The sequence below is a fragment of the Protopterus annectens genome, chromosome 16.part0, assembly GCF_019279795.1.
Source record: "Protopterus annectens isolate FY-2018-M chromosome 16.part0, PAN1.0, whole genome shotgun sequence".
Classification (NCBI taxonomy): Eukaryota; Metazoa; Chordata; order Ceratodontiformes; family Protopteridae; genus Protopterus; species Protopterus annectens.
This window is the reverse complement of record NC_056750.1, coordinates 405,874,247-405,900,032: the sequence shown is the minus strand read 5'-3', so window position 1 is coordinate 405,900,032 and position 25,786 is coordinate 405,874,247.

The window sequence follows — 25,786 nt, the reverse complement described above, 5'->3', positions numbered from 1 at the left end:
CTTGGTGCAAGCCTAGGAGTTAGGTGACATCATGGGGGTGTATGTCAGACATACTATAAGCATATTAGAGCCCTGTGGCTTGGGTTTGCTCCTAGCTTAGCACAGCTAATCTGCCTAGCACCCTTTACTTTGCCTAAGCTGGTATACGCATCGCACAACGGGTTTTAAAGGAAGAAAAAGAAAGTTAATCCAGGAAATAGCAGCACTGTGCACATTTGAGCACTCTGTTTGTGCGGCGCACCCCCGGGCTTAAACAGGAAGGGAATGGGAAGGGAAAACAACAGTAGGAAGGTAATCAAGGAGAACTAGCATAGCTGGCAAGTGAAATGTATTAGAATCAGCCAATTACACAGGCAGCCGACCAGCCCAGCCCAGAACACTACTATAAACTATCCAAACACCTTTCCCTCTGGTTTTTCCCACACTCTACATCACCGGTGTATACAAGTGGGGAAATTTTAACAAACAAACCTACAAAATGAGAAGGACTGCAGCAGGCAACATAGAACAACATGTGCAAGAGTATGAGTGTGGTGAGGATGTGAATGCTGCTGATTAACCCACAGTGAGGATACGGAAAAGAGTGTACAGACCCAGGGTAACCTACCAGGGGCTACATGAGCTGGAGATAGTGGAGTGCTATATGGCGGACAGAGACTTTCTACAGTAAATTGTTGAACTGTGCCGGCTGCACCTGACATACCAAACTGACCGAGGGGAACCCATCCAAGTGGATACCAAGGTATGTGTAGGCCTAGGAATACTAGCCACAGGAACCTCCCAAAGCTCAACTGGGGATATCATGGGGATCTCACAGGCATCAGCATCCAAAGTATTCCAGCAGTTCATGGATGCCATGTCAGCACATGCCAGTGAGCGTGTATATTTCCCCAACACCCGTGAGGTGTTGGCCAGCAATATGCATCTCTTCCACCAAATAGCAGAATACCCTGAGGTAGTGGGTGCTTTAGACTGCATGCACATATGCATCAAGGCACCACCCGGTGATCAGGGTGGGGCCTACATCAACCGCAGGGGCATCTCCTCCAACTGCCAGGTCGTCTGTGATGCCCAGGTCATTATAATGAATGTGTGTGCTGGCTGTCCTGGAAGCTATCAAGATTCCCACATATGGCATCTGATGCGGCTGTACCAGAGATTTGCCAATGGGGACATCCCCTATGGTCACCTTGTGGGGGATGCTGGTTATACACTGGAGCCGTGGCTGATACACCCATCAGAAATGCACACACACACCTGAAAAAGAATGCCATAATGAGGCACACACACAGACCAGACTTATAATAGAGCATGTGTTTGGGATGCTCAGGTCATGGTTCTGGTGTCTGGGCACATCTAGTGGAGCCCTGCAGTACTCACCAGCTACATGTACCCAAATTGTTATGGTATGTGCCATGCTACACAGTGTGATCCTGTGGAAACAGCTGCAACAGGAACAGCACGGGACAGGGCCACACAGCCCTCCACCAATGCCAAGGCCTGCACAGGCACAGAGTGACTCAGAGGAGAAACAACCTGAGCCTGCCCCAGTTGGCAGATGGAGGCATGCCCAGTATGCCAAGGCTGCGGCAAAGGGACAATGCATAGCAGGGACCCAGGGACTGACTCACACATACAGTAAAAGGGATGCCAATCATGACACTACCTGTGCTCAATCATGTGTAGGGAGTGTACTATGCATCTAACATAGGGAGTCCCCCAGAACCAACCGCAATTCTGGCACACCCTCAAGGTAAGTCAATCAACATACCAATTGCCAATTGGAGTAGAATGTGTTGTTACCTGTATCTATATTATGGATGTGAGCATGAAGGGAATTGGGTGGCTGAATGTTTTGGCAGCAGAAAGTAGACACCCATGGTGGCACCATGACATCTGTAACAGGTACTGGAGTTACCAAAGTAGCCAGTACTACACAGGGAGACAAAACCCACTGCAGGAAATGTACTGGGTGACGTGTCCCCATATGACTCACACATGCCAGTCAGGGCAGTTCACATACCCAACAACAGTCTCAGCCAGCAGGACAGGTGTAGACAAACCCAAACAGAACCTGTGCTATGGCCTCTGAATGATGGCTATGGTTAACCCCCCCAGGCCAACGCAGACAAACTGCAGCAGGTCAGGCAGTGGGATATTTGTTCTGAAGGGTAGGAAGTCAGACACTAATATGTAGGGCAACCAAACTACAATCTGTAATGCACTGGTATGCCTCTAATCAGCATGATAGGTAAGAATACAGAATGAAATGGAGTACCTTACATCCCAGTACAGTCATAGGTTCATAGGTAGATACTAGGCTATCTGCCCTAGGGCATTTATAAGCCTAGCCAGAGTGTATTTGGCTTCCGCCTCCCTATTAGATTAGCCTACTGTGCCTCTGTAAAGTAGGTCACAGAAGGTACCCTTTTAAGATTAGTTTACTGTGCCTCTGTCTAGCAGGGACACAGGAGAGATCCTAGGGGTGAATTTGCGATTTCCCATCCACGCGTCCAAATTTCGCTTGAAGAGGGGTCAGCGAGGGGCTATGTCTAACATGAATTGGGATTCTATTCCAGAGTGAGTGGAGCCTCTGGGAAATGAATCTGTCCCTCCAGCATGTCCTATTTATTTTTGTGCTGAGGTTTAGGTGCCTGGAGCGTGTAGCTCTAAGGGACTTGGATTTTTTGAGGTTGAGCATGTCCATTAATTCTGGGTTTGACATGGCTTTGTACGTCAGGCATAGATCGCCTCTAAGTAGATGGTAAGCAACTGAGTAGAGCTGGAGTTTCTTTAGTCGAGCTGCATAGGACATCTGTTTGTAGCTCATGATCCTCTTGGTGAGGTACTTTTGGGGTCTCTCCAGTTGCTGCAGGTGTCGGGTAAGGTACATCCCAAAAGGGGCATTGTATTTAATTATGGGCCTGATGAGAGACGAGTAGAGGGGCACAATGACCTCTCTTGATCTAGATGCGAACCCTTTCGTGATAAGGTGGGCTATATAGAAGGTCTTTCTAACCACTTTGGCAATGTGATTATCAAAGGAGAGATTACTATCTACGTTGGTCCCCAAATCTCTAATTGCTTCTTCCGTACTTAATGGATTACCACCTATGTGGTAATTTGTGGGCACCTTGTTTTTCCCAAAGGGGATGACTATGTACTTTTTAGCATTTAGCTTGAGGCCGTGGTTCTGGCACCAAGCATCTGTCTCTGTGAGACCTATTTGGAGGATGCTTGTGTCAGCTGGATATTCGATTATGGCCCCCAGTTTGCAGTCATCTGCGAACTTTGTCAGCCATAATCCCCCTGTGTTAGCCTGAATCTCAGAGAAGTATATACCGAACAAGAGAGGTCCCAGAACTGAGCCCTGTGGGACGCCACTTGTAACTGGTTTGGATTCGGACATGGCACCTGCAATTCTGACCATGTGGGTTCTATCTCTGAGCCAGTTTGCAGCCCATCTTGTGATATAGGGGTTGATACTTAAGCTGGTAAGCTTATTTATGATACCCGAGTGGGGTATTGTGTCAAAGGCTTTTGCGAGGTCCAGGTAGGCTGTGTGGACTACCTTGCCCTCATCTATGGCTTTGGTAACTGTTTCAAAGAAATCAACTAGGTTTAAGAGGCAAGATTTGCCCTTAACAAAGCCAAATTGGGTAGGGTCCAGTGTCTGGAGGCTCCCAATGTCTTTGTTTATGAGTTCCATGATAATACGCTCCATAGCTTTACAGACCAGACTAGTCAGGTTTATGTGTCGATAGTTTCCGGGGTCCATTGTAGCATCACCTTTGTGGAGTGGGACCACTGTAGCTGTACGCCATTCTTTGGGTACATATCCTGTAGTAAGGCTAAGTGTGAACAGTGACTTAATGTGAGGGTTCAGTTCTTCTTGGAGCTCATGTAAGACACAGCCTGGGACACCGTCCGGTCCCATAGATGCTGTGTTTTTTGCTTTGGAGAGGGCAGCTTTCACCTGTGCATCTGTGATGTCAGGGAGGTTACATTCAGTTGGGATAGGTGTTTGCTCCTTTGGGGAGGAAAGGGGGGGGGAGTTTGCGCTGAATCTGCCTGCCAGGATGTTGGCTATGTCTGTAGTTTCAGTATATTTTGTACCGTTATGCAACAATTCAGAGCATATCTGGGAGTTTCCGCCCATGTTTCTGACATAACTAAAGAAGGCCTTGTGATGATCTTTAGTGTCTAGGGCAATTTTTCTTTCGAAACTGGCCTTTGATGATTTTATGAGGGATCGAAGTTTCTTGCTAATACTGATCAGAGATGCCTTCCCTTTTTGGGATTTTGCTCTATCATGTAGTAGCTTCCTCCTTCTGTTGTATAGCTTATTTATGGCCGGGGTCTACCAGACCGGTCTCCTGTTTTTGGAGGAGTGAGTCTTGGTTTTATTTGAGATAGCACAATCCATGCATTCCTGCAGGTGCTCATAGAATGCATTTTAAAGGATTCTGCAGATTGGGCTGTATTATCCTCTGGCCCAGGGGCTTTGAAAGATTCCACCTCAGTCTTGAGAAGTGCAAAGTTGGCTTTGGAGAAATTCTTTACAGTGATTTCCTTGGCTGGGGGTGGGGACGGGATATGGATGTCCAGGAAAATTTGTTTATGGTCTGATCTTACCAATGAGGGGTTTACCGCTGGTGTGGAACATAGAGTCCCCATGTTGGTGATGACCAGGTCTAATAATGTTGTTTCCTCTTGTGGGAGTGGTGACCAGTTGTTCCATTGCGTTAGAGTTTATAAATTCAAGGAACCATTGGGCGAGGGTGTTTGGGCTTGAGTAGTTTTCCCAGTCAATGTTTGGGTAGTTGAAGTCACCCAATAACATAGTGTTTGGAGAGACCTTCATATTCTCCAGTATTCTCAGGAATGCCAAGTGGGGTTCCTGTAATAGGGAGGGTGTTCTGTAGCAGGCTACAAACTGAAAGGCAGTTTTGCCCGCTGTTAATTGCACATGGATGGTTTCCGATGCTTCGTGCAGTGCCACGAACCTGGAGGTGTAGGTATCTTTGATGAATATAGATACTCCCCCTCCTTTTGTGCTTCGGTCCGAGTTTTGGGGCCGAAACGCATGGTATGAGTTATAACCTGGTAGTGCTGGGGTGCTCTCAGGAGCCTTGAACCAGGTTTCTGTTACTGCACAGACATCGATTTTCTCCATAATGAGGAGAGTCTTGAGTGCGTGCATCTTGAGGTTTAGACTTCTGGCATTAAGTAGCATTACCTTTAGTTTTTTTATCTTTGGGTTGTCTATGGAGGTGGGTTTGTCTTTTGAGCCTTGCCTAAAAAAGGCACTATGGGGGTGGCAAGAGCCTTGGCCAGTATACAAAAGCCTAAGGGTGACAGGTGCAAGCCGTCCCTAGTGAAGCAACGTGGCTTGTCGAGCATGTCATCCCAGGCTGACAGACACTGGATCCCCTTTGAATGACACCAATACTTTAGCCAATTGTTGAAACTGATCATTTTGTCTTTATACTGTGGCATCATTCTTGGTGAGGGCAAGATGCTACTCAAGGTCAGGGACATACCAGCCTGGGCTACATGGTCAGAGAGCTCCTCTATGTCTCTCTTCATGTAGTCCAGGGAGGTACGTCTCAGGTCATTCACACCAGCATGGACAATGACGGAGTCATACTTGTACTTGCTTTGGAGTGACTTGAGTGCTTGTGTTATGTGGCAGATCCTGGCAACTGACAGGCAGCTTACAGTGACCTTCTCCTTGTTCAGTCTGGTGAGTGGGACGTCAGTGTGCCGGACAATAGAGTCCCCTATAACAAGTGTATTTGATGTGTTGTTTGGCCTTATGGGCTGTGACTGTGAGGCACACTGATTTTGTGAGATATGTGATTTGTGGGTATTGTTGAGGGGTGGCTGTTGCTTGGATATCTGCTTAGGTGGTCTTTGCTGTTTAGGCAGATTTTTATTTAGAGCCTCCGAGTATGTTTTTGTGTGTTTATGTGTTGGGTATGCAGATGCAATAGGTCTGTGTGAGACTGGATTTGTGGTGTGGGTGGTTACCTTTTCCTCCTGACTGACTGTGCCAGTCTTGGGTTGAGAGAGCTCTGCCTCCAGTTTGGCTGTGTAACTGCATCTCTCAAATGTGTACAAGTGTCAGGTATGCCCCCCATCCTACGTTGTAATATAATAACAGTCAGGTGTGCCCACTCCCAATCCTGTGTAGAAATAGTCAGGTGTGCCCCCTATCCTACGTAGAAATATAGTAACAGTCAGATGTGCCCCCAAGCCTGTGTAGAAATGTAGAAATAGTCAGGTGAGCCCCCCCATCCTATGCAGAAATATAGTAACAGTCAATGCCAAATGCTTGATGGATACCCTGCAGAAACAGCATGCTACCTGTCAGTGTACAACACAAAGGTCAGCACTGCAGTACAAACTACCTAGACTCGATCCACACATTAAATACAGATGGGCATACTGGGCATGCTCACACACTTAAACACATGAAGGCCATGTCTGCAAACACTAGTGGACCAGACATATGTGCAGTCGGAGTTGTTAGCGCAGACACTCGATATGCAATACTCATGCCTTGCACACACACAGTGGATAGGAATACAGACATATATGTAAGGACAACACACTATAATAAGCCAAAGGTAGATGTACATGGATGTGTGGAAGAGGGTGACTGTGACAAGGAGCCATCCAGGCCTGTCCCACCCAGCACACAACCAAAGGGCCCCAACCACATGAGGTTCAGATGTCACTCACTGCAAATACTAGCCAACACTGTCAGAATTACAGACTATGTGGTGCACAAGCTGTGCAACATGACTATACAAGGAAGTAGTCATCTAGCAGCTGTATACACATATCTGTGAAATATGATCCTGTGTGTGCCCACATGTGGCGTGTCAACCTCTAGACGAATGGGTTATGGCCCATGCACACACACTGCCCTCCCCATAGCCCTCTTATGACAAGCCTGCTGAGGTCATTGACTGTGAAATACACCTTTGGAAGAGTTGTAGCCCAGTAATATCCGTGGCGCATCCCATAACTGTGTACTGCTGTAGTGTGCTAAACTAGTTAGGTAGGAGATCAAATCCCAGACATGGCAACTGTGTGTGTGTGTGTGTGTGTGTGTGTGTGTGTGTGTGTGTGTGTGTGTGTGTGTGTGTGTGTGTGTGTGTGTGTCTGTCTGTGTGTGTGTGTGTGTGTGTGTGTGTGTGCCTGTCTGTCTCTGTCTGTGTAGAGAGCAATGCTTTTTTAGAGTAGTCACATTCCCTACCATTGAAATGCTCTATTTTGGTAAGACTGCTGATGTCATCCACCTAGAAATATATCTCTGGGAAGGTTGTATCCAAGTAATCTCCATAGCGTGTGCCATAACTGTGTACTGCTGTAGTGTGATGCATTAGTTAGGTAGGAGTTCTAATCCCAGACTTGGCAAGTATGTGTGTGTCTGTGTCTGTCTGACCTCTGTGTAGAAAGCAATGCTTTTTAGTGTAGTCACACTCCATATAATTCATATGCATTACTTTGGCAAGGCTGCTGATATTCTCCTAGAAATACACCTCTGGGAAGGTTGTAGCCCAGTAATCTCTGTAGCATGTCCTACAACTGTGTACTGCTGTAGTATGATAAATTAGTTAGGTAGGAGTTCTCATCCCAGACATGGCAAGTGTGTGTGTCTGTCTGACTCTGTCTGTGTAGAGAGCAGTGCTTTTTAGGGTAGTCACACTCCCTACAAATTCGAATGCTATACTTTGGTAAGGCTGCTGGTGTCATCCACCTAGAAATACATCTTTGGGAAAGATGTAGCCCAGTAATCTCCATAGCGCATGCCATACATGCTTACTGCTGTAGTGTGATATAGAATTCAGGTAGGGTTCTATTCCCACCCATGGCATTACTGGATGTTATGTGTGTGTGTTTCAATGTCTGTGTAGGGAGCAATGCATTTTTGGCTAGTCACACTCAGTACATTTCAAATATCCTACTTTGGCAATCCTGCTGAAGTCATTCACTGTGAAGTACACCTTTGGGGAAGGAGTTTTCCAGTAATCCCCATGGTGCATCCTATAACAGCTTCATGCTGTAGTGTGACATAGACCTCTGTTAGGGGTTCTATACCCACATAGGTCGGTTGTGGATATTTTGTGTGTATTTCAGTGTCTGTGTAGGGAGCAATGCATTTTTGGCTAGTCACACTCAGTACATTTCAAATGCCCTACTTTGGCAATCCTGCTGATGTCATCCAATGTGAAATACACCTTTGGGGAAGGAGTACTCTAATAATCTCCATGGTGCAATACTATAACTGGGTACTGCTGTAGTGCAATAAAGTAGGAGTTCTAATTCCAGACATGACGTGTGTGTGTGTGTCTGTGTTTGTAACTTGTATCCTGTGTGGAGGTGATTGTGAGTGTGTAACAACTGGGCCCAATGTGGAGCGGGTTTTGCAATTTTCTTATATGGTGGCCCTAGTATATATCACAATCCCCACCATACAGGGATAACAGTTGTGAGATAGCTGAGAGGCTGGGGTGCAGATCCATACCCATACATGTGACATCAAGGCCAGGCAAACAAAGTTAGCAACCCTAGTATTAGCCAGAGAACAAACCCATGCCTCATACACACACACTTGCCTAGGCAACAGCCAGTATGTTGGTAGTACACACCTGTGAATCAATGCACCCATGCATGTCAGTACTAGCAACCGTGTGTGTTGTATGATGTGTATGTTCACATTCACACTCACTACAACCCCCATTTACATACTGAAGCATGCTGTCTGATGTCAGACACCTCCCCATACCCTTTGCCCATATAACCTTCATATGACCCCTGTGGTGCATGTGATACCTGCACAGTAATGTGTTGTGGCAATCTCACTAGTGATGGGTTGTATTCCTGGCCCTGCCAAGTGTGTCAGAGTGTGTGTGTGCCCCTGTGAGAATTTGGCCGTGTTTACACTGGCACTTGTTCATGCAGACAGGCACGTGTACTACACCTACCATATAGCTACCATATCCCTGTTGCAGATGTCACTCACCATCACATATACGTTCTGAGGACTCCACAGCATGTAAACTATGTGGCACATCCAATAACTGCATAGAAATGTGATAGCATTACATAGTCATCAGGGGTTTGATACCCTGTGCTGGTAGGTGTATGACACAAGCATGCTTACATTTTACTCTCCCACCCCTCCCTGACTTGTATTTGCCACAGTCTGCCTCTCTCACTCCCGCTCTGGTGGATGTGGAGACCTACACCTGCTTTGCTTAGGCAGCAGCATGTGTATTTTAAGTGATGCTCATGATCAGCTGATGGCCTCTGCATGAATTGCAGCCACCCCCTAGCTGATTGCATGTGGAACAGCTGTGTTAACATTCCCATAGCTAATTGCATGGAAATGCACTCCAGTATCTAGGAACATCATGTTGGTGTTGGGCCTGTTTATTCACTATGAGCAGGAACTAGATCTATTGTTTGGCAAACAGCATTTCAGATGGATTGGGAACTTACCTCTAACAACATACACTGTGGAAACAGGGCAACACACAGGAGGGGGATATGCCTGACCTGACTACAGACTTTAAGTGCTGCTATAGTACATTTGGACTAATGTTGGTTTAACAGTGTGTGTGTGTGTGTGTGTGTGTGGATATGGCTGTCCTACATGTTTTAATGCCTGCCATGTCAGTTCTATGTTTATGAGGAATCCCCATTTGTAGGGTCACCTGCAGACTGGGCAGTGTGTGGTGCCTTTGGTTTCATGTGTTACCCACAGAGCATCTATCTGTGAACTGCAGAAGGTAGCGTGAGGACTGCAGTCTGTAGATGGTGAAAGCCGTGACAGTTGCTGGGTTCATATCCCTCACAGGACATATGTTGCAACAAACCCTGTTAACAACAGTAAATGTATGAGGTTATCACAGCAACATGTCAATATTGACCCTGTGTATGTGCTTCCAGCCACATCTCTGTTAACCTTTGTACATATGTCATGCATTGAGGTGCATATGTGTGCTGTACACCATAATTATTGTCATCATATCTGATAACAAGCCTGTGAGATATCAGACTGCTACATATGTTATGTACAGTAGGGGGTATATTTGATGAAATAACCTGGACATTCTGTGGTTGTTTGTACAGTACTATAACTGTGTATGTATGGTGAATGTTGACAGTATGTGTATTGATAATATGTACTTTGGCCTGTGTACAAACTGTGGTAGATATCATTGTTCTAGGTCCCGTAGTATCTGATATTACATGCTGCTCCACTGTATGTTACCGTATTGGCTTGCATGTTTGTAGGACCATACACGCACATGTCCCATACCACAGACAGGCATCAGACCACATTATGTAGTGACCCAATATATGTATGGTTAGTCTGTGCGTGGCACATATGAGGATGGTGTTGAACAGATAGTCCATATACTGTAATATTATGCTAGCTTACCATATGTGGCTGTGTTCACATTGGTTGTGGTTATGCACTTTCACACAGGTGCATCTTACCCTGTGCTGTGACATGCCTGTAGAGCCTGTTATATGCAGCTGCATGTGCATTCGCCCATAGGAGATGTAGACCAGTGTTGAGCCAGTCTGCTTGTAGCCTGCACAGTGCATTGATACATGCTTAGTGTACTTACCCAGTGAGATGTCATGTCCAGATACTTGCCAGATGTACTGCTGCCAAGCCTCCCTTAACAGTCATGTATGTCAGAGCAGTGGGATGCTGTATAGATGTATATCAATATCTAGTGGGTGGTATGTGGCCATGGCACCCCTGTACCAGCAGTTATTATGTGGGTCCTGTGGCCCAGTCTGTCGTTACTGTTGTACAATTTGAAGGGCTTGGCGTGGACAGCAACAGTTGTGAACCTTTCCAGACTACTGTATTAGTATAACTGTTTCACAGTTGCATTACTCTGTTTATATGGATGTCAGTGTCTGTACACCTACATGACATGGCATATAGAACTGTAATAGTGCACAAATAAAGGTTTTCCATTTCTACAAACCTGTGTGTGGTGTTTTTTCCTCTGACCTTTCTGTGGGTATATGTTACAGGCAACGATTGTCATTTGTATGGGTGGCCCACAAAGTGTCCATTTGTTAAGGTGTTAACTGTAGGAAGAGTGGCTGCTCCATATTGTGTGTACCTTCTACATATGTATCTTACTCTACATATCTCTGCGTGTGTGTGTGTTTGTGTGTAGTCACATGTATATATATATATATATATATATATATATATATATATATATGTATGTGTGTGTATCTGCATATATGTGTCTGTGTATATGTATCCAGGGGATGTTGATAGCTTCCACATTTTACATTTCCTATGGGAGCCAGACTGTACTGCATGATATGTTACCAATACCAGCCTGACATCATATAGATGGGATGTAGTACTGTTAACATCTTGTGCCCATGTCATATCAGGGCCTGGTTTATGGAATATGCAACGCTTGGTAGTGTATCGCAGGGTGGATGTATTTGGCTTTGGGTGGGGGGTATGCCTATTCATACAAGATGTATATTGTTTGAGGCCTCTAAACCCCATTAACAGTGCATGTTGACATATATGTTTTAGTTAATATACCATTGCTATCTACAGATGTATGGCCATATATACTTATATAAATATATATATATATATATATATATATATATATATATATATATATATATATATATATATCTGCTTAAATATATATAACTATGTCCGTATATACCTACATAGATATATATCTGTGTACATATATCTAACTTGCTGTGTATTTGTAGACATATAGGTGTAGACATATGTGTGTGTTGATGTAGGCATTTGCATGTATATATATGCTCATATATATTTATATATATGTATATATTTCTAAATATATATATATATATATATATATATATATATATATATATATATACATGACTAGATATGTTGTATCTGTTTAGATATTAATATATTTACACACACACATACATCTAAATGTTGGAATACATTCTCTGTATTGTTGCATGACTGGGCTGGATGATATGTTTCTGAAAACATCAGATTTATGTATATCTGGCATGGCTTAGTGGTAAATCACTTTGTCTATGGTGAGTAGGGTCCTGGGTTTGAACCTTGTAGAGGCTGTTTACTTTGTTGCTGGGTAGAACACGGGCCACTGGATACAGAGTGATTAAGGCACGTTAAAGCAGTTGTAAGCGGGTTTGCATGGAGGTAAGCACTGCTAACTTCCGGTTACAGTGTCTTATACACAATTAGCTTCTAAATTGCTTAACCTGTGTAGGCATTGCTTACCCCCATGCAAACAGGCTTAAACCCACTTACTGCCGCTTACCCCCGTGCTAATTTCTTTAAAAGAAAAGAAAAAGGGGTTGATAGGAAATTGGAGAAAAAAAAGGCACAAAGAGGGAAAGACAGTGGAGTAAATAGCCAGGTACTGGCCCTGCAGCAGTCTCTGAGCATGGTCTTTAACTAGGAGTCCTGCCATGACCTTGGACTCCTGGTTGCACCAGCGCTGCGCCCGGAAGTACACACCTTCTCCCCTTGCTGCCATACTGCCTGCAAGGGGAAGCTACAACCAGTTATGAGATGTATTCCCGCCTCTTGGGTTTAAGTAGGGCTGATTTCCCACACTTTTCTGTGATTGGCCGGTTTTGAAAAGGCTAAGCTATGGGCAAACCGGATTACCTAGGGTTGGTATTGTTTAAAGGGGTATACCACTGGGCACAATGAGTTAGCTGGTCTACACATTGCTCACACCTCCTAAGCTGGCCTTTAGCATTGCATTAGACTTTGCATTATAATGCCTTTTTGGCATTGAGTCATTAATCATTACACCTTATATGTATGCCTGGTATCCATGATTGTGTACATACACTCTGTGGGTTCCTTGTGTTTTATTGTGGACTTCAACACTCTATTACAATTGCACCTCACGTCTGGGTTTACTGCTGTACTCCAGTTCACATATTTATGTTATATAGTGGGTTATGGAACATATGTCTGTATACTGATTCCTTTCACAGGTTCAATTTGGTTATACTATGGTGAGGACTTGTTTGCTAATACCTCATTCTTCTGTACTTCTGTGACGGCTTGGTGGTTACCTACCTATGATGTATAGGGTCCTGGGTTCGAGACCTGCATGGCTGTTTATTTTGTTGATGGGCATAACAAGGGCCATTGGATACAGAGTGATTAAGGCACTTTTGAGCAGTTGTAATCGGGTTTGCATGATGGTAAGCACTGCTAACCTGCTGTTACATCTGCTTACAGAGAGTTAGCTTCAGAATTGCTTAGCCAGTGTAGGCATTGCTTACTGCCACGCAAATGGGCTTACAGCCGCTTACTAGTGCTTAAATATGCTTACTACTGCTTATATATGCTTAAACCTGCTTACTAGTGCCTTATTCATTATGACACTGATACCTCACATGTGCATTTACTACAGTACTCAAGTTCATAAATAAATGTTATTTAGTGGGTTATGCAACAAAAATATTGGTCATAATGTACTTTTCCATGTAAAATGGAATCTGCTACAGTGGGACTCAAACCGGGACTGCCTGCTCGTAAGGCGAATGCTCTGCCAACTACACTACTGCTGTGCTGCTTCATTTGCATATATCTTCCTTGTTATTCTCTTCAGCCATTTAAGCTGCATTAACCATAGCTAAGTGATGGGCACACCCGCGCTCCTATGGTTATCTTTAATCAAATTTAAAAAAAATAAATAAATGGGTTTCTTCATTTTATTTATATATGCTGTTGCCACAGTACACAAGGGGGACTGTTGGTGGGGATATATGGTCACCTGTGAGCAGTCTTGCTCATTGCATACCCCTTTCTGCTGTTCTACATTGCGGGGGCGTATTTATTCTGAGGGCTCTGCTTTCAGACATGCCCCCCTGCACTCTTACACACTCAGTGTAAGCCGAGGAGCACGGGCAGCTCGCCTCATTAATATGCAAGGCACGCTGCCATCCTGCTCCTAAACGGTCGCTTCCATGCAGGAGTAAGCTAGTCCTGCATGGAAGATTAATAAATCCGGGGGGGGGCTGCCTTTCTTATGGAGCAGCATTTTCTTTTCCCAGTTCTGTAATAGGCTGCCTAAGTGACAAGTAACAATGTGAGTTATGACTGTTTTAAAAGGCAGGTGTATAACAGGTATTCACATGACACGCAGTGAAAGACAAGTAACAATTACACTGAAATACAGGGATTATATTTTCAAACATTTCTGTACTTTGGTGTGTATGACTAAGCTTTGGCCACTGTTTTACCCAATATAAGAATGATAACTACTGATGAGAAGTTTTTATTATCTCAGGATAGGCATACAAATTGCTCAGCCTATTAATTATAAAGCATTTTTTAAGAGGACAAAATACTTACAATCTTAATACTAAACAAAAGAAGTTGGAATTTGTTTGAAAAACATCTGTCATCACTTCTAAAAGGTAATTGAAAGTATGCTGTTACTCTGACAGTTCTTTTTCTTATGTGTTACATTTGTAGGTTATCTATCAGTCATAAACAAGAGGCTTTTGAACCAAGGATTGAAACTTAACAATACACAGTAATAAACTCACAAAAATGGCATGGGTGAGCCTGCGTGTGAGACTTCATTGCAAGATTGTCAGAAGAAACCTGTACAAAGTGAATTGCAGTCTAGTTTTATAATTCTTTATGCATGTGTTGTACTTTACCCAGCCTACACAGGATGTCCCTAGTAAGTCTGCATTTAGGAATTTTATAAAATGTGGCTTTTCTTATTTATGAACTTACACTCATTGGTCATTAAGTGAGCATATTAAAATATATTTTCCTTGTTGAATTATATTAAAAAAAAAACACTCCACAGATGATGCAGCCAAGTTGGGTTAACAACTTGCTTTTACTTGGACAGCAGGTTTAATTGATTGTGGCAATGATTTGGTTCAGAAAGGGAATGCCAGCATGGCTGACTAACTGAAGCTCTCTTGAATGAGTAAATATGTTTATTAATAAGGAGCTGAGGCTGTCAGATGGAGGTTTGTCACAGTTGTTGTCAAGCTTGTGACTGGCACATCTTTTTTTCTTAGTCATGTGGTCTGGTCTTACCTGAAGGAAAATTAATGCATAAGGCCCCACTTCCACATGTACACTCATTTACTTCTCCAGCTGGCAATGTGCTGTGCATCTAAGAGGTGGGGCTTTTCTAATTCTGCCTCTGTTACCATGTGTGTATGTATGTGTGAATGAATGTGAGCAGTCATTAACTATACAGCTAAAACTTAACATGGTATTTATGTAATGGTAAAGTCAAAACATTTAAGGAAACCTGCAGGCATGTCAGCAAGTCCACAGGCTTGCACCTGCTTCTCAGAATCACTGCTTAACAATTAAAATGGCTGTGATTACATGCTCATGATTTGGAAGGCTACACTTCCTTTTTGTTCTCAATATAAAATCAGTTATTAGGAAAGTATTATATTACTAAATGGTGAGACTATACAGCCTTGTGGACGGGCTATACACTTTTTCTTGGGCTGCACACTCTGCAAAACTATCTGAAATTATCAGAAAGGGAGTAAGGGTGGTGAAGTCTCTCCCACAGATGTGGCTTCCTGATTGCCATCTTTGTTTGCAATCACATGAAGAGCAATCTTGTTTCTGAGGCCTAGAATCAAACCTGAATTACAATTTATGTAATCAGCAAAATGACTGTAGTGTTTTATTTATTTGTTTATTTTACATATGTTAACTGTGAAATGATTTAAGGACCTGTATTACATATGTGAAAGGTAGCCATTTTACATAGAAAATACAGTGAGGAGTAGAGTATATAGCAAACTATGGAAATGTTTGTGCACTCAGAAACTAATTACTTAGAACATATACAAGTCAAGTGTGAAAGAAAACAGTTTCTCCACTTATGCTATACTGATGACCCTAGTTATTGGAGTTTGACTTTATTGGCCTGAACATGTTGATAAATACATATAAAAATAATTAAGAGCTATTGTGCATTTAAAACACAATTTGATTATATAGCCATAGTTTTTTATGAGACAATGACAAGTAACTCATTAATGCTGCACTGACAAGTCCCAAGCTAGTGCAAAACACGTCTGTAGTCTGGCTTATTTCTCATGATGCCCTCCTCAGTGGATGTCTATATTTTTTTTCTTTAGATGCTGTTCTGTTTGCTAGCGTCAGTCTGGTTTGGTCCTGGTTATGTTTGTTATTGGACTCTTTCACCTCTTAGGTTGAGCCTTATTCGGGACCAGTAATTGACATTTGGCATTTCAGAAGCTGAGTGTTTCAGATGGTAGTTAAACATTTCATTTATGCTGTAGTGATCAGCATAAACAAAGGTACAACAAATTATTTCTGCAACTATTAGAATGTAACATTATTGATCTAAATTCACGAATAATTACCTGTAAAAATAAGCAGAGAGTCATTTTACATTCAAAAGCCAGTTGCTTGGAACACTTGTATGATGTTTATGTGTTATTTACATATATTTCAAGAAGCCTTCATGAAGGCAGGTGTGTAATTCTATTTGCCAGGGGTCTCTCAGTTTTGCTCCTGTGGACTTGTTGTGGGGCTCTAGGCTTTTTTTTATTAGTACAATATAAACATGGCAAGTAATACACAGCAGTGAGTGAATATAGTTTGGAGAATTGGAAGGCATACTGTTAAGAACAATACTTAGTAGAGAATTAAAAGAGATGTAATTTTTGGATGTCTGAAAAATTAGGGGATAATTTGACAAGAATTTTGCATGTGCACAATCTGTTTAGTGTTCTTTTTTTTTTAGCATGTTTGGTGTATACAGGGTGGGTGGGGGCTTTGCAGGGCAATGAAGATATACAGGAGATGAGTGATAAGTATTACGTACCAAAACAGGTGCCATTTTAATCATCAAGCAATGTAAAAATTCTGAATGACTAGTGTGAAGGCTGTGATCTAATAGCTTGGGTGGAAGAACATTCTAAATGGCAGGAGCTAACTATAAAATGTCTTTCAAATATGGCTAAATTGAAAGGGAGTCACAATAGAATGTGGACACTTGAGGACTGAGATGTATGTGGAGTGGAGAAGAAGGGACTTTGCAGTGTGATGGCCGTGCGGTTGGGAGCATACCTCTCAACCTCTTAAAGCAAGAAATCTGGACAAAGCCAGAAATAAAAGTGGGACAAAGGCCCCAAAACAGGGACAATTTTTAAATATTGCTCTCATTGCATTAGCATGAATTTTCTGAAGGATATGAAGTCTGAAACTCAAATGTCTGTCATTATTTTCTAACTTCAGTCTTTAATGATTTAGAACTAATTTGCTCGAAAACCAGAATTTTATGAAAAATGGACCAAAAACATGAGGCAAAAATCTATACAGTTGAGAGGTATGGTTGGGAGACAGAAATTATTGTAGAAATCAGGAGAAATAAGGACTTTTTTGGTATTGTGGAATATGTTGGTTTTATTTATTAGTGTAAAGTGCTGGCCATGGTGATCAGACATTGGGATAAAATGACAGATTTTATGAACAGTGTTTTGAAGAACAAGGGTAGTCTGAGAAAGACATAGTACAATTTGGGTGTTAGCAATTTTTGGGTAAGTGAGAGGCCTGTATGAAGAACAAAGGTAGTTTTTGTAAGAACATATTCTAATTTGGGTATAATCTGTTTTTGGAGTATTGAGGTACATCTCTTAGGAGTGAACAATTATGTTAACTTATAGGCCTTCATCAGCAGAATGAGAACTTTAGTAGTGCTATGAAAGACATATTTGTGAAAGTTCATCGTGGGTAAGGTATCTAGGATTAAGCCACAATACTTCTAAGTGGTGATTTGATGTATTTTCTCAAGGGGTCTTCAAGGTAGATACGCAGACAGAATAAAGGTTTTCAGGTATGCCAAAAAGCTTAGATTTATGCACAGATATATTTCCTTACAGCAGAGAATTATGAAGTCAGAAGAAACAAACAGTATTGCAAGTCATTTTGCAGGTCACTGTACAAAATAGCTATCATGTCCAGTAGGTAGAATAGTCATCGGAATAGAATGTATGTTCTAAATTGATGGAAGGAGTAAGAAAGTTATTGCTGTATAATGAAAAGAAAATTTGTCCAAGAACTGAACAGCTAAGGCTGCTCACATTTTTAGTTCCTGATGTATTCCGTACTTTACCAGTATAGTACAATTGTTAAGACAGTTTTTGAATGATGAGGGCATTCTCAGGCAGTATGTGTAGTTTATCAAGAAGTGTCATGATTTATCTCATTAAAAGGTCTTCAGGGGTTGATAAGCTGTGCTGCATTAAGTAGGCCTTTAGTCTATTAGTACAGGTATTTAAAAACAGATCCAGCACTAGGCAACCTAGGCAGCTACCTAGGGAGTGGCACTGGCTAGGGGGCCCAAAAAACATAAAAAAAATTAGTTTTCTGCACATGAATTCTGACCACCAACCCCTTTAAGTTAATAGTACTGCTACTAATGAAAATTCTTCTTTCAGCAGTCAACTCAACAACAGACTCCACACAGCCATGCTGGCCAGCACTTATTTTATTTGATAATGGATTCTTCCAGTGGGAAAGGCATATGGAGACATTTTACATTTTTTGTTTTGTTTTTGCTACAAAGCAATATTTATTTCTATTACTGATGGTTTTAATATTTCCAGCATGCTTACATGCCTCCTGTTCTGCTGTGGCCTGCTTATTGTAGAACGTTCTCTTTGTCCCTCCCACCAGGTGATTTTGAGTCCCCCCAACCCACTTAGCAATAGTATGGTCCAGCCTCAGTTAGACAGCAGGAAGTTTACTATAATTTGAATTAATAGTAACTCACTCTCAGTCCATTGTGATACTGTGCATTGCTGCTGTGAGGTGAGGACTTGCTTTGAGTGAAGAAAACTTCTACACCGTGCCTCAATGTCAGGACCCAGGAGCATTACTGCTTTCTGCTGCCCTTTCCCAACTCCCATTTATAGGAGGACAGGACTAATAGTCTGGCTCGCTCTGCCCTTTGCTCCCAATTCAGAGACAAGTGAAGTAAACAAGAGCTCCTTCAGCCTATTGGCTGCAACTGTATATTTTTATTAATTTATTAATATGATTTGTAGTTTTTCTGTGGCAGGCTCATCACTTGTGTCATTCAAACAGGGGCAAAAATAGGGTGGGCACACTCAATACTTTCTATTAGCAATTTCAGATTTGTTGTGCTGGACATTCAGCTTAGTAAATAAAATGTAAAAATACAAGATACTCTGGCATGTGTCACAACATCTTGTTTCACTTGTATACAGATTTTTTTTTCTTTCTTGATACCCAGATCATGGACAGTGGACTTGGGAGATAGCTCTCAACTGACTGAATCAAGGCCAAATCTCAACACAATCAGGGAATTCAGAATAGCTGGGTCTCATACTATTAATCTGAGACATTGACAGTGTAAGAGAACATAAATTAATATACATTTTCTGAAGTAAAAGAAATGTATAACTCTAATTATTGTCATTATTTATTAAGTGTAATTCGCCACCCTTTCCCCAAAGGTCACAAGTATTATGAGGGATTAAGAAGGACAGAGCTAAAATATGAGTCAAAATCAGGGACAGTTGACAGGCATAGACTGGAGACTTTCTGCTTTCTTCTTCAGCCAGTGGATGGATGCATAGCTCTTTACAAATCACTGACAGTTGAGAGGTATGGACAGATGGGACTGGTAGACAGTATATACTATCTTTGGAGAAGATGAGATTTGGGAGAGATGTGGTGGTGGGGATCCCGGTCCATTGTCTTGCCTAGGGCCCTATTTGACCATGTCTGGCTCTGTAAGTGAATTTGATGGCCTGAAACAGAATTGTATCAGACAAAGCTTGACCTAAAGCCCTGGTGTGAGTTATTTAAAATATATCTGCCATGTACAAAACTGAATATTTGTTGTTGACCACTGGTTTTAATATTTCTGTAAGGGGAGGAAGGTTTGACTATTGGTTTAATAATCTCAAGACAGAAACAGTTAGCATGTTTGGGAAAGAGGGCATTTTTTTCAGTTTTTCAAAGAAAGATATAAATCCATTAGTTTGGAATAAGCAATCGATATGTGTCAGCTTGCAGAAGAAAGAAGTGGTGTTTTATTTATTTTTTCAGAAATCTAGGGTGTAATTCTATTTTGTTGTGGGGTGACTTGTCATGTGGTGTTAATAGCAGGTTATAAACAGCAGAAGAAGGTATTCATTAAAATGAAAAAATGATAACCCATCAGGTAGAAAACAGTAGAATGCAATTCCCTAATAAATGTGGAGAGAAGCTGCCTAAATCATCTTGAGTACTGACTGTGTGGAATCAGTATCAGTATATAATGGAAGTGCAAAGTGTCAGGAGAAAAGATTGTCTTAAATCCTTCTAGGCCCCTGCGGTGTAGTCACATTCAGAACTGCTGTGACATTTTATGGGAAATATGATTAAGGAAAATGATAAAGCATTTTGGTCTCCATAAGCATTCTGTGATTTTTATCTTGTCTGTGCTTTGCTTATTAAAATAATCTTTGTCAGTTTAAACTCGCATTTCATTATTGAGGGAACCTTCATGTACAAGTTGCATTTGCCACTTTTAACCTCAAATCTCATCCTTGGGTATCTTGCTTGAACAAGACTCCAGAATAAGTTAGTTAGGCCACTAAATGTTCTGTTATGAAACAAATTGCTAGTTATTAAAATAATTTGTCATTGTAAGCTATAAAGTATAAACATTCATAGGTTAGAGCTACACTTCCGGCCTAATGCTCTTTGAGAAGCTGATCATAGTCAATCTTTGTTGGAATTTACATGTACCTATTTAATTATTTAATTCCTTTTCAAAGGTAGGGAGGGAATTAACCTCTTTGAATGGGAGTAGAAGATTATATCAGAGGACAGCCATGGTGATGGTGCAGTGGTTAGCATTGTCGCCTCTCAGCAAGAGGTTCTCTGGTTCAGTTCTCCGCTGGAGAGCCTTCTGTGTGGAGTCTGCATGTCCTCCCTGCAGTCGAGTGAGTTTTAAAGACATGCAGGTAGATATGTGTGTGTGTCTTCTGTGAAGGCTGGGCATTGGGCTGGCAACTCAACACCATAAAAACACCACTACCAATCAATCTGCGGACCGGTGATCCGCTGTGGTGACCCCTATCCGGGAAAAGCTGAAAGACACAAGATTATATCAGCGGGCAAAGATGGATCATGAACCAGCAAAGTTTGATACTCTTGTTAAAGGAACACATGAGGTTAACTCTCTCTGCTCATATATTAGCCATCTCATCTGTTCATTCCACACAGAATCGAAAATTAGAGGGAATGTTTCATGGTTCAGAAAATTAGGCATTTTTTCTGTATACCTTTTACCTCTATTCCTGTCAACCATGAAGCCTCCACAATTGGACATGATCCTTTCCCTTGTATTGGGTATCCCCAACATAAAGGTAAGACCTGTCCAGATGTCCCTTCATGCAGACCACCATGGAGATGGTCTATGACTTGCATCCTGGCAATAAAGACATTTTTGTTCTACGTCTATTATGACCCTAACCCCTCCCCTGGGTGGGTTATGTGATTCATTTCACTTTTTTAATTTCTGCAACTCTTTTGGGTTTCTAATACCATGACTTAGAAATCTACCCGATTTCTAAGTCAAAGCATGATTAAAGTTAATCAAATTAGTATTGTTTCAGTCTTTGATGTTAGGCAGAAGTGCAGTTCACAGCACTTTTAATGTGTCCAGGAATGACAACAACTGCAATTCATCCGGAGTTGTGTGTATCGGTAACATATCTAAGTTTAATTGTAAATTATTTATTTTATAAGACCTGTTGTTCCTACTACTATTGAAACTGTGTGGGTATCCTCCTTCCACATTGCCCTCATTTCTGCCTGCAAATCCTGGTATTTTATGACTTTGTCTCTCTCTGTATGTAAAACACTGTAGTCACTGGGTATAGTAATTTCAATGACTAATGCTACTTTTGTCTTCTTTTCATGGACTACTATATCTGGTTTTCTCGCATCTAATTTTTGAACTGTTGGTAATGGGTGATCCCATGTGATATAAACTTCATTTTCTATAATGCCCTGCGGCTTATGTTTCTGGTGATTTTCAGCTACTTCAGTATTATGTTTGCACAGTCCCCAGTGCAACAGTCTTGCCACATTATTATGCCTTTTAATATACAGTCATTTGCCATTAGTATATCACAACTAGCAAGAAGATGTGCAACTGTCTACAATTCTGTTTTACAAAACCTACATTTGTATGTTTCTCCCACATGCTTACGTAGTCCAGTATCTTGAGCAGCCTGTATTAACCATTTCATCATAGTGGACACTGTGCATTCCATGTTCCATTGCTTAATGTTTATCAGTAGCATATAGACAAGGCTATTGTCAATGTGAAGATAGGTAAAGGCTGCCAGCCAAGCCAGATAGAATTTTGTAGACAATTCTATAATTTCAAATTACTAGTCTCCCACCAGAACACAAGTGCTCTTCAGCAATTGAATTCTGCTTGCCAAGCACACCCAAGCAACTCTGCAGTCTGCGGCTACCACCCCACCCATACAGTCTAAGAAGGAATCAGTAATGCAAAACTAAACAAGGATATACATTTTGAGCCTCAAGAGCAGGGTCAGTCCACCCAGACATTTTACTTGTATGTGTTATGAGAGTGAAGCTATAACATTAGCAGTATTTCTTAGTAGTTCTCAGTGTGCTAATAAAACTGACTGGTGTAGCCTTGTGTCCCCCCCCCCCAGCTAGTGCAGTAATCCTAACTGTCCAATAGACAGTATGCATTTAATTAAAATCTATATGATTAAATTAACCATCAAGCAGCCCTCTCAGTGCTGTATGCCTTAGTTTGTATCACTTGAGCCCCACCTGTTTATTTGTATCTCTGTACATTCCCCTTCATTGCTAACGTATCTCCCTACTCTAATCTGTGCACAAACTGGCTACTAATAAGCAGGTCAATGTGAAGACACAATCCCAACCTTAATAAACTTTGCTGTCTTTTCTCTCCTTCACTTTACAGGTAGTTTGAATTATTACTTACCCCCTCTGAGGCCTTCACTGATAGATGTCCACTGATTGCCTCTCTGGTTTCACTGGGTTCCTTGCATTCTACCTGGTTTACACCCCTTGTACTATCCCCCTCCCCCAATACTAAGTCTATATTAGAATCCTGCTGAGCATGGAGCCATCTTTAAATTGCTAGTCTTCCACCAGGACACAAGTGCTCTTCAGAAATTTAATTCTGCTTGCTGGTAAGCCATTAAATCTCAGGAATTTGTTTAAAGCGTTCAAATTTGTAAAGTAACACTTTTTGCTGCCCATTACTCTGGTCTTGGTGGGCTCTGCTCCACTTTGTTCGCCCTTGCTAACGGTCGGGCTCTCTCTGCTCCCCTGCCCCCAGTTCTCTCCCTCCTCCACTACCTCTACATTTATAGTAATCGCAACAACACCAACAGCACAACCTTACATCACCTCCACCAATCACAGCTCCTCAAATCAGATCACATTACATCACACCCACTTGCTCCACCAGAAAATACTCCCAACCACTCTCATTCCCACTAGGTATTATTACATCACCCCACATTACTTACCCATCCACATATAGTGCAACCCTATAATTCCTCTCCACACCTCCACCTAGAACCAACTTAAACTTTATAACCATGACTATCACACAACTAAGTCTAGTCTGTCTTCTCATAATTCTTTATAACTCCACAAGTTATCACTCTAGCAATATCCCTAAACTTAGTAGCACAGCACTATATTATGCACTCTCATATACAGACACTGCACATTATAATATCTGCCCATAATTGTTCAAGAGCTACATAACAGACCAGTTCAGAACTAAACACATATGGTCTCATTCCTACTCCAAAAGAACACAATACTTTCTCATACTCACCAAACTCCAACATCTGTATCACCATTTTAACACCAGGCTCACCATGAGTGGGGACAGCCACCCCAACCCAGGCCCAAATTCATCCTGTCCAACACGAACGGCTCCAACACAAATGTCAGAACATAACACCCCCACTATTTTCATCCCTGGACAAATCAACAGCAGCAGCAAAACCAACCATCTTTTAATGCTAAATATCAATATTAGAAGTATCAAAAATAAAATACCTGAACTCCAGAAACCTGGCTAAATAAAAACATAGCTAACTCAGATGTTCTCCCTACTGGCTACAATATCATTAGACAAGACAGACCACTTTGTAAAGGGGGTGGAACTGCCTTACTGTACAAGTCCAACTTAACTTTACGTCAAATACCAAACTCCTACCCCTCCCCCAATAATTGGGATCTACTTATCTCACAACTTCAGCTTCACCCTAAAAAGGTTATCACCACAATTGTGATCTATATTCCACCTGGTAATACACCTGCTAGCCTTGAAGACTTCTTATCCTGGTGTTCTTCCACATACTCACAAGAAACCCTTATTCTGGGGGATTTCAACCTAGATTGGTTCACCTGTATATCAGAACCACCAAGTAATCTAATAAATCTCCATGGCTACCAGCAGCTAGTCCAAATTCCAACTAGATGTGATAAAAAATCTAAAAGGGAATCCATCTTTGACTGTGTCGTAACTAACAACCCCACATTGTACCACCACACAGGCAGTCTCCCAGACACCTTAAGTGACCACAACATAATATACCTTATATGTAGTAGAACAAGCATACGCAAAACCACTAACTATAAATCCACTAGAAACACAAAAAAAATTCTCTCCTGAGGTTTTCAATACTTTACTATGTAACTGTGACTGGACTCCCCTAAAAAACTCCCACTTGACCAGGTTGTAGCATATTTCCACAAAACATTTCTACAATACCTAGACACTGTTACTCCATTGCGCAAAATCAGGGTTAGAACCTCTACAAACCCCTGGCTTAGTAAAGAAACCAAACAAATCCTCAAGTCCAGAGACACTGCCTGGCTTTACTATCAAAAAAATAAAGAAACACAAAACCTAAGTACCAAGAACTGCGCAACCTTGCAAAAAATGCATTAGGCTGGACAAAACAATCCTACTACATGATATTACAAACTAGATACCAACACAACCCCCAACATTTTTGGAAAAATGTAAACCAGCTACTAAAACACACCCAAAAGGCCACCCCCAAACCAACCTCCCCTGACACTAAAGTTCCCATTGAAACGCAATTCAACTCCCACTTTGTGAACTCAATTCTATTCTTAGTATCACAGGACAGTTCCAACCTCACTACCCCCCCAACACAAATAACACTAATACAAGCTTTACCCTCAAAACAGTTTCCACCACTTCAATCAAAAGCATGCTCTCCAAACTAAAAACTGCATCAACAGCAGCCGAACTACTCCCCAGCTATTTCTTGAAACTCACAGCAGATGTTATTGCTATCCCAATCTCCACTCTCATAAACAGATAACTTGTTGAAAACTATGTGCCCAAAGTCTGGAAAATATCCTGTGTTATACCCATACATAAAGGCGGGACCTCTGCTGAACTTAATAATTACAGACCCATTGCTATACTCTCCCCTCTGGCCAAAATCCTAGAAAAGTGCATCCATACCCAGGTGCTAAAATATCTTCTAGACAGCAACATCCTGTCACCTAGTCAACATGGTTTCAGACCTGCCCATACTACCATTACAGCCCTCCTCTGGTTCGCAGACACAGTAAACCATCTCAGAAATGAAGGCCTGCAAGTGTCAACTC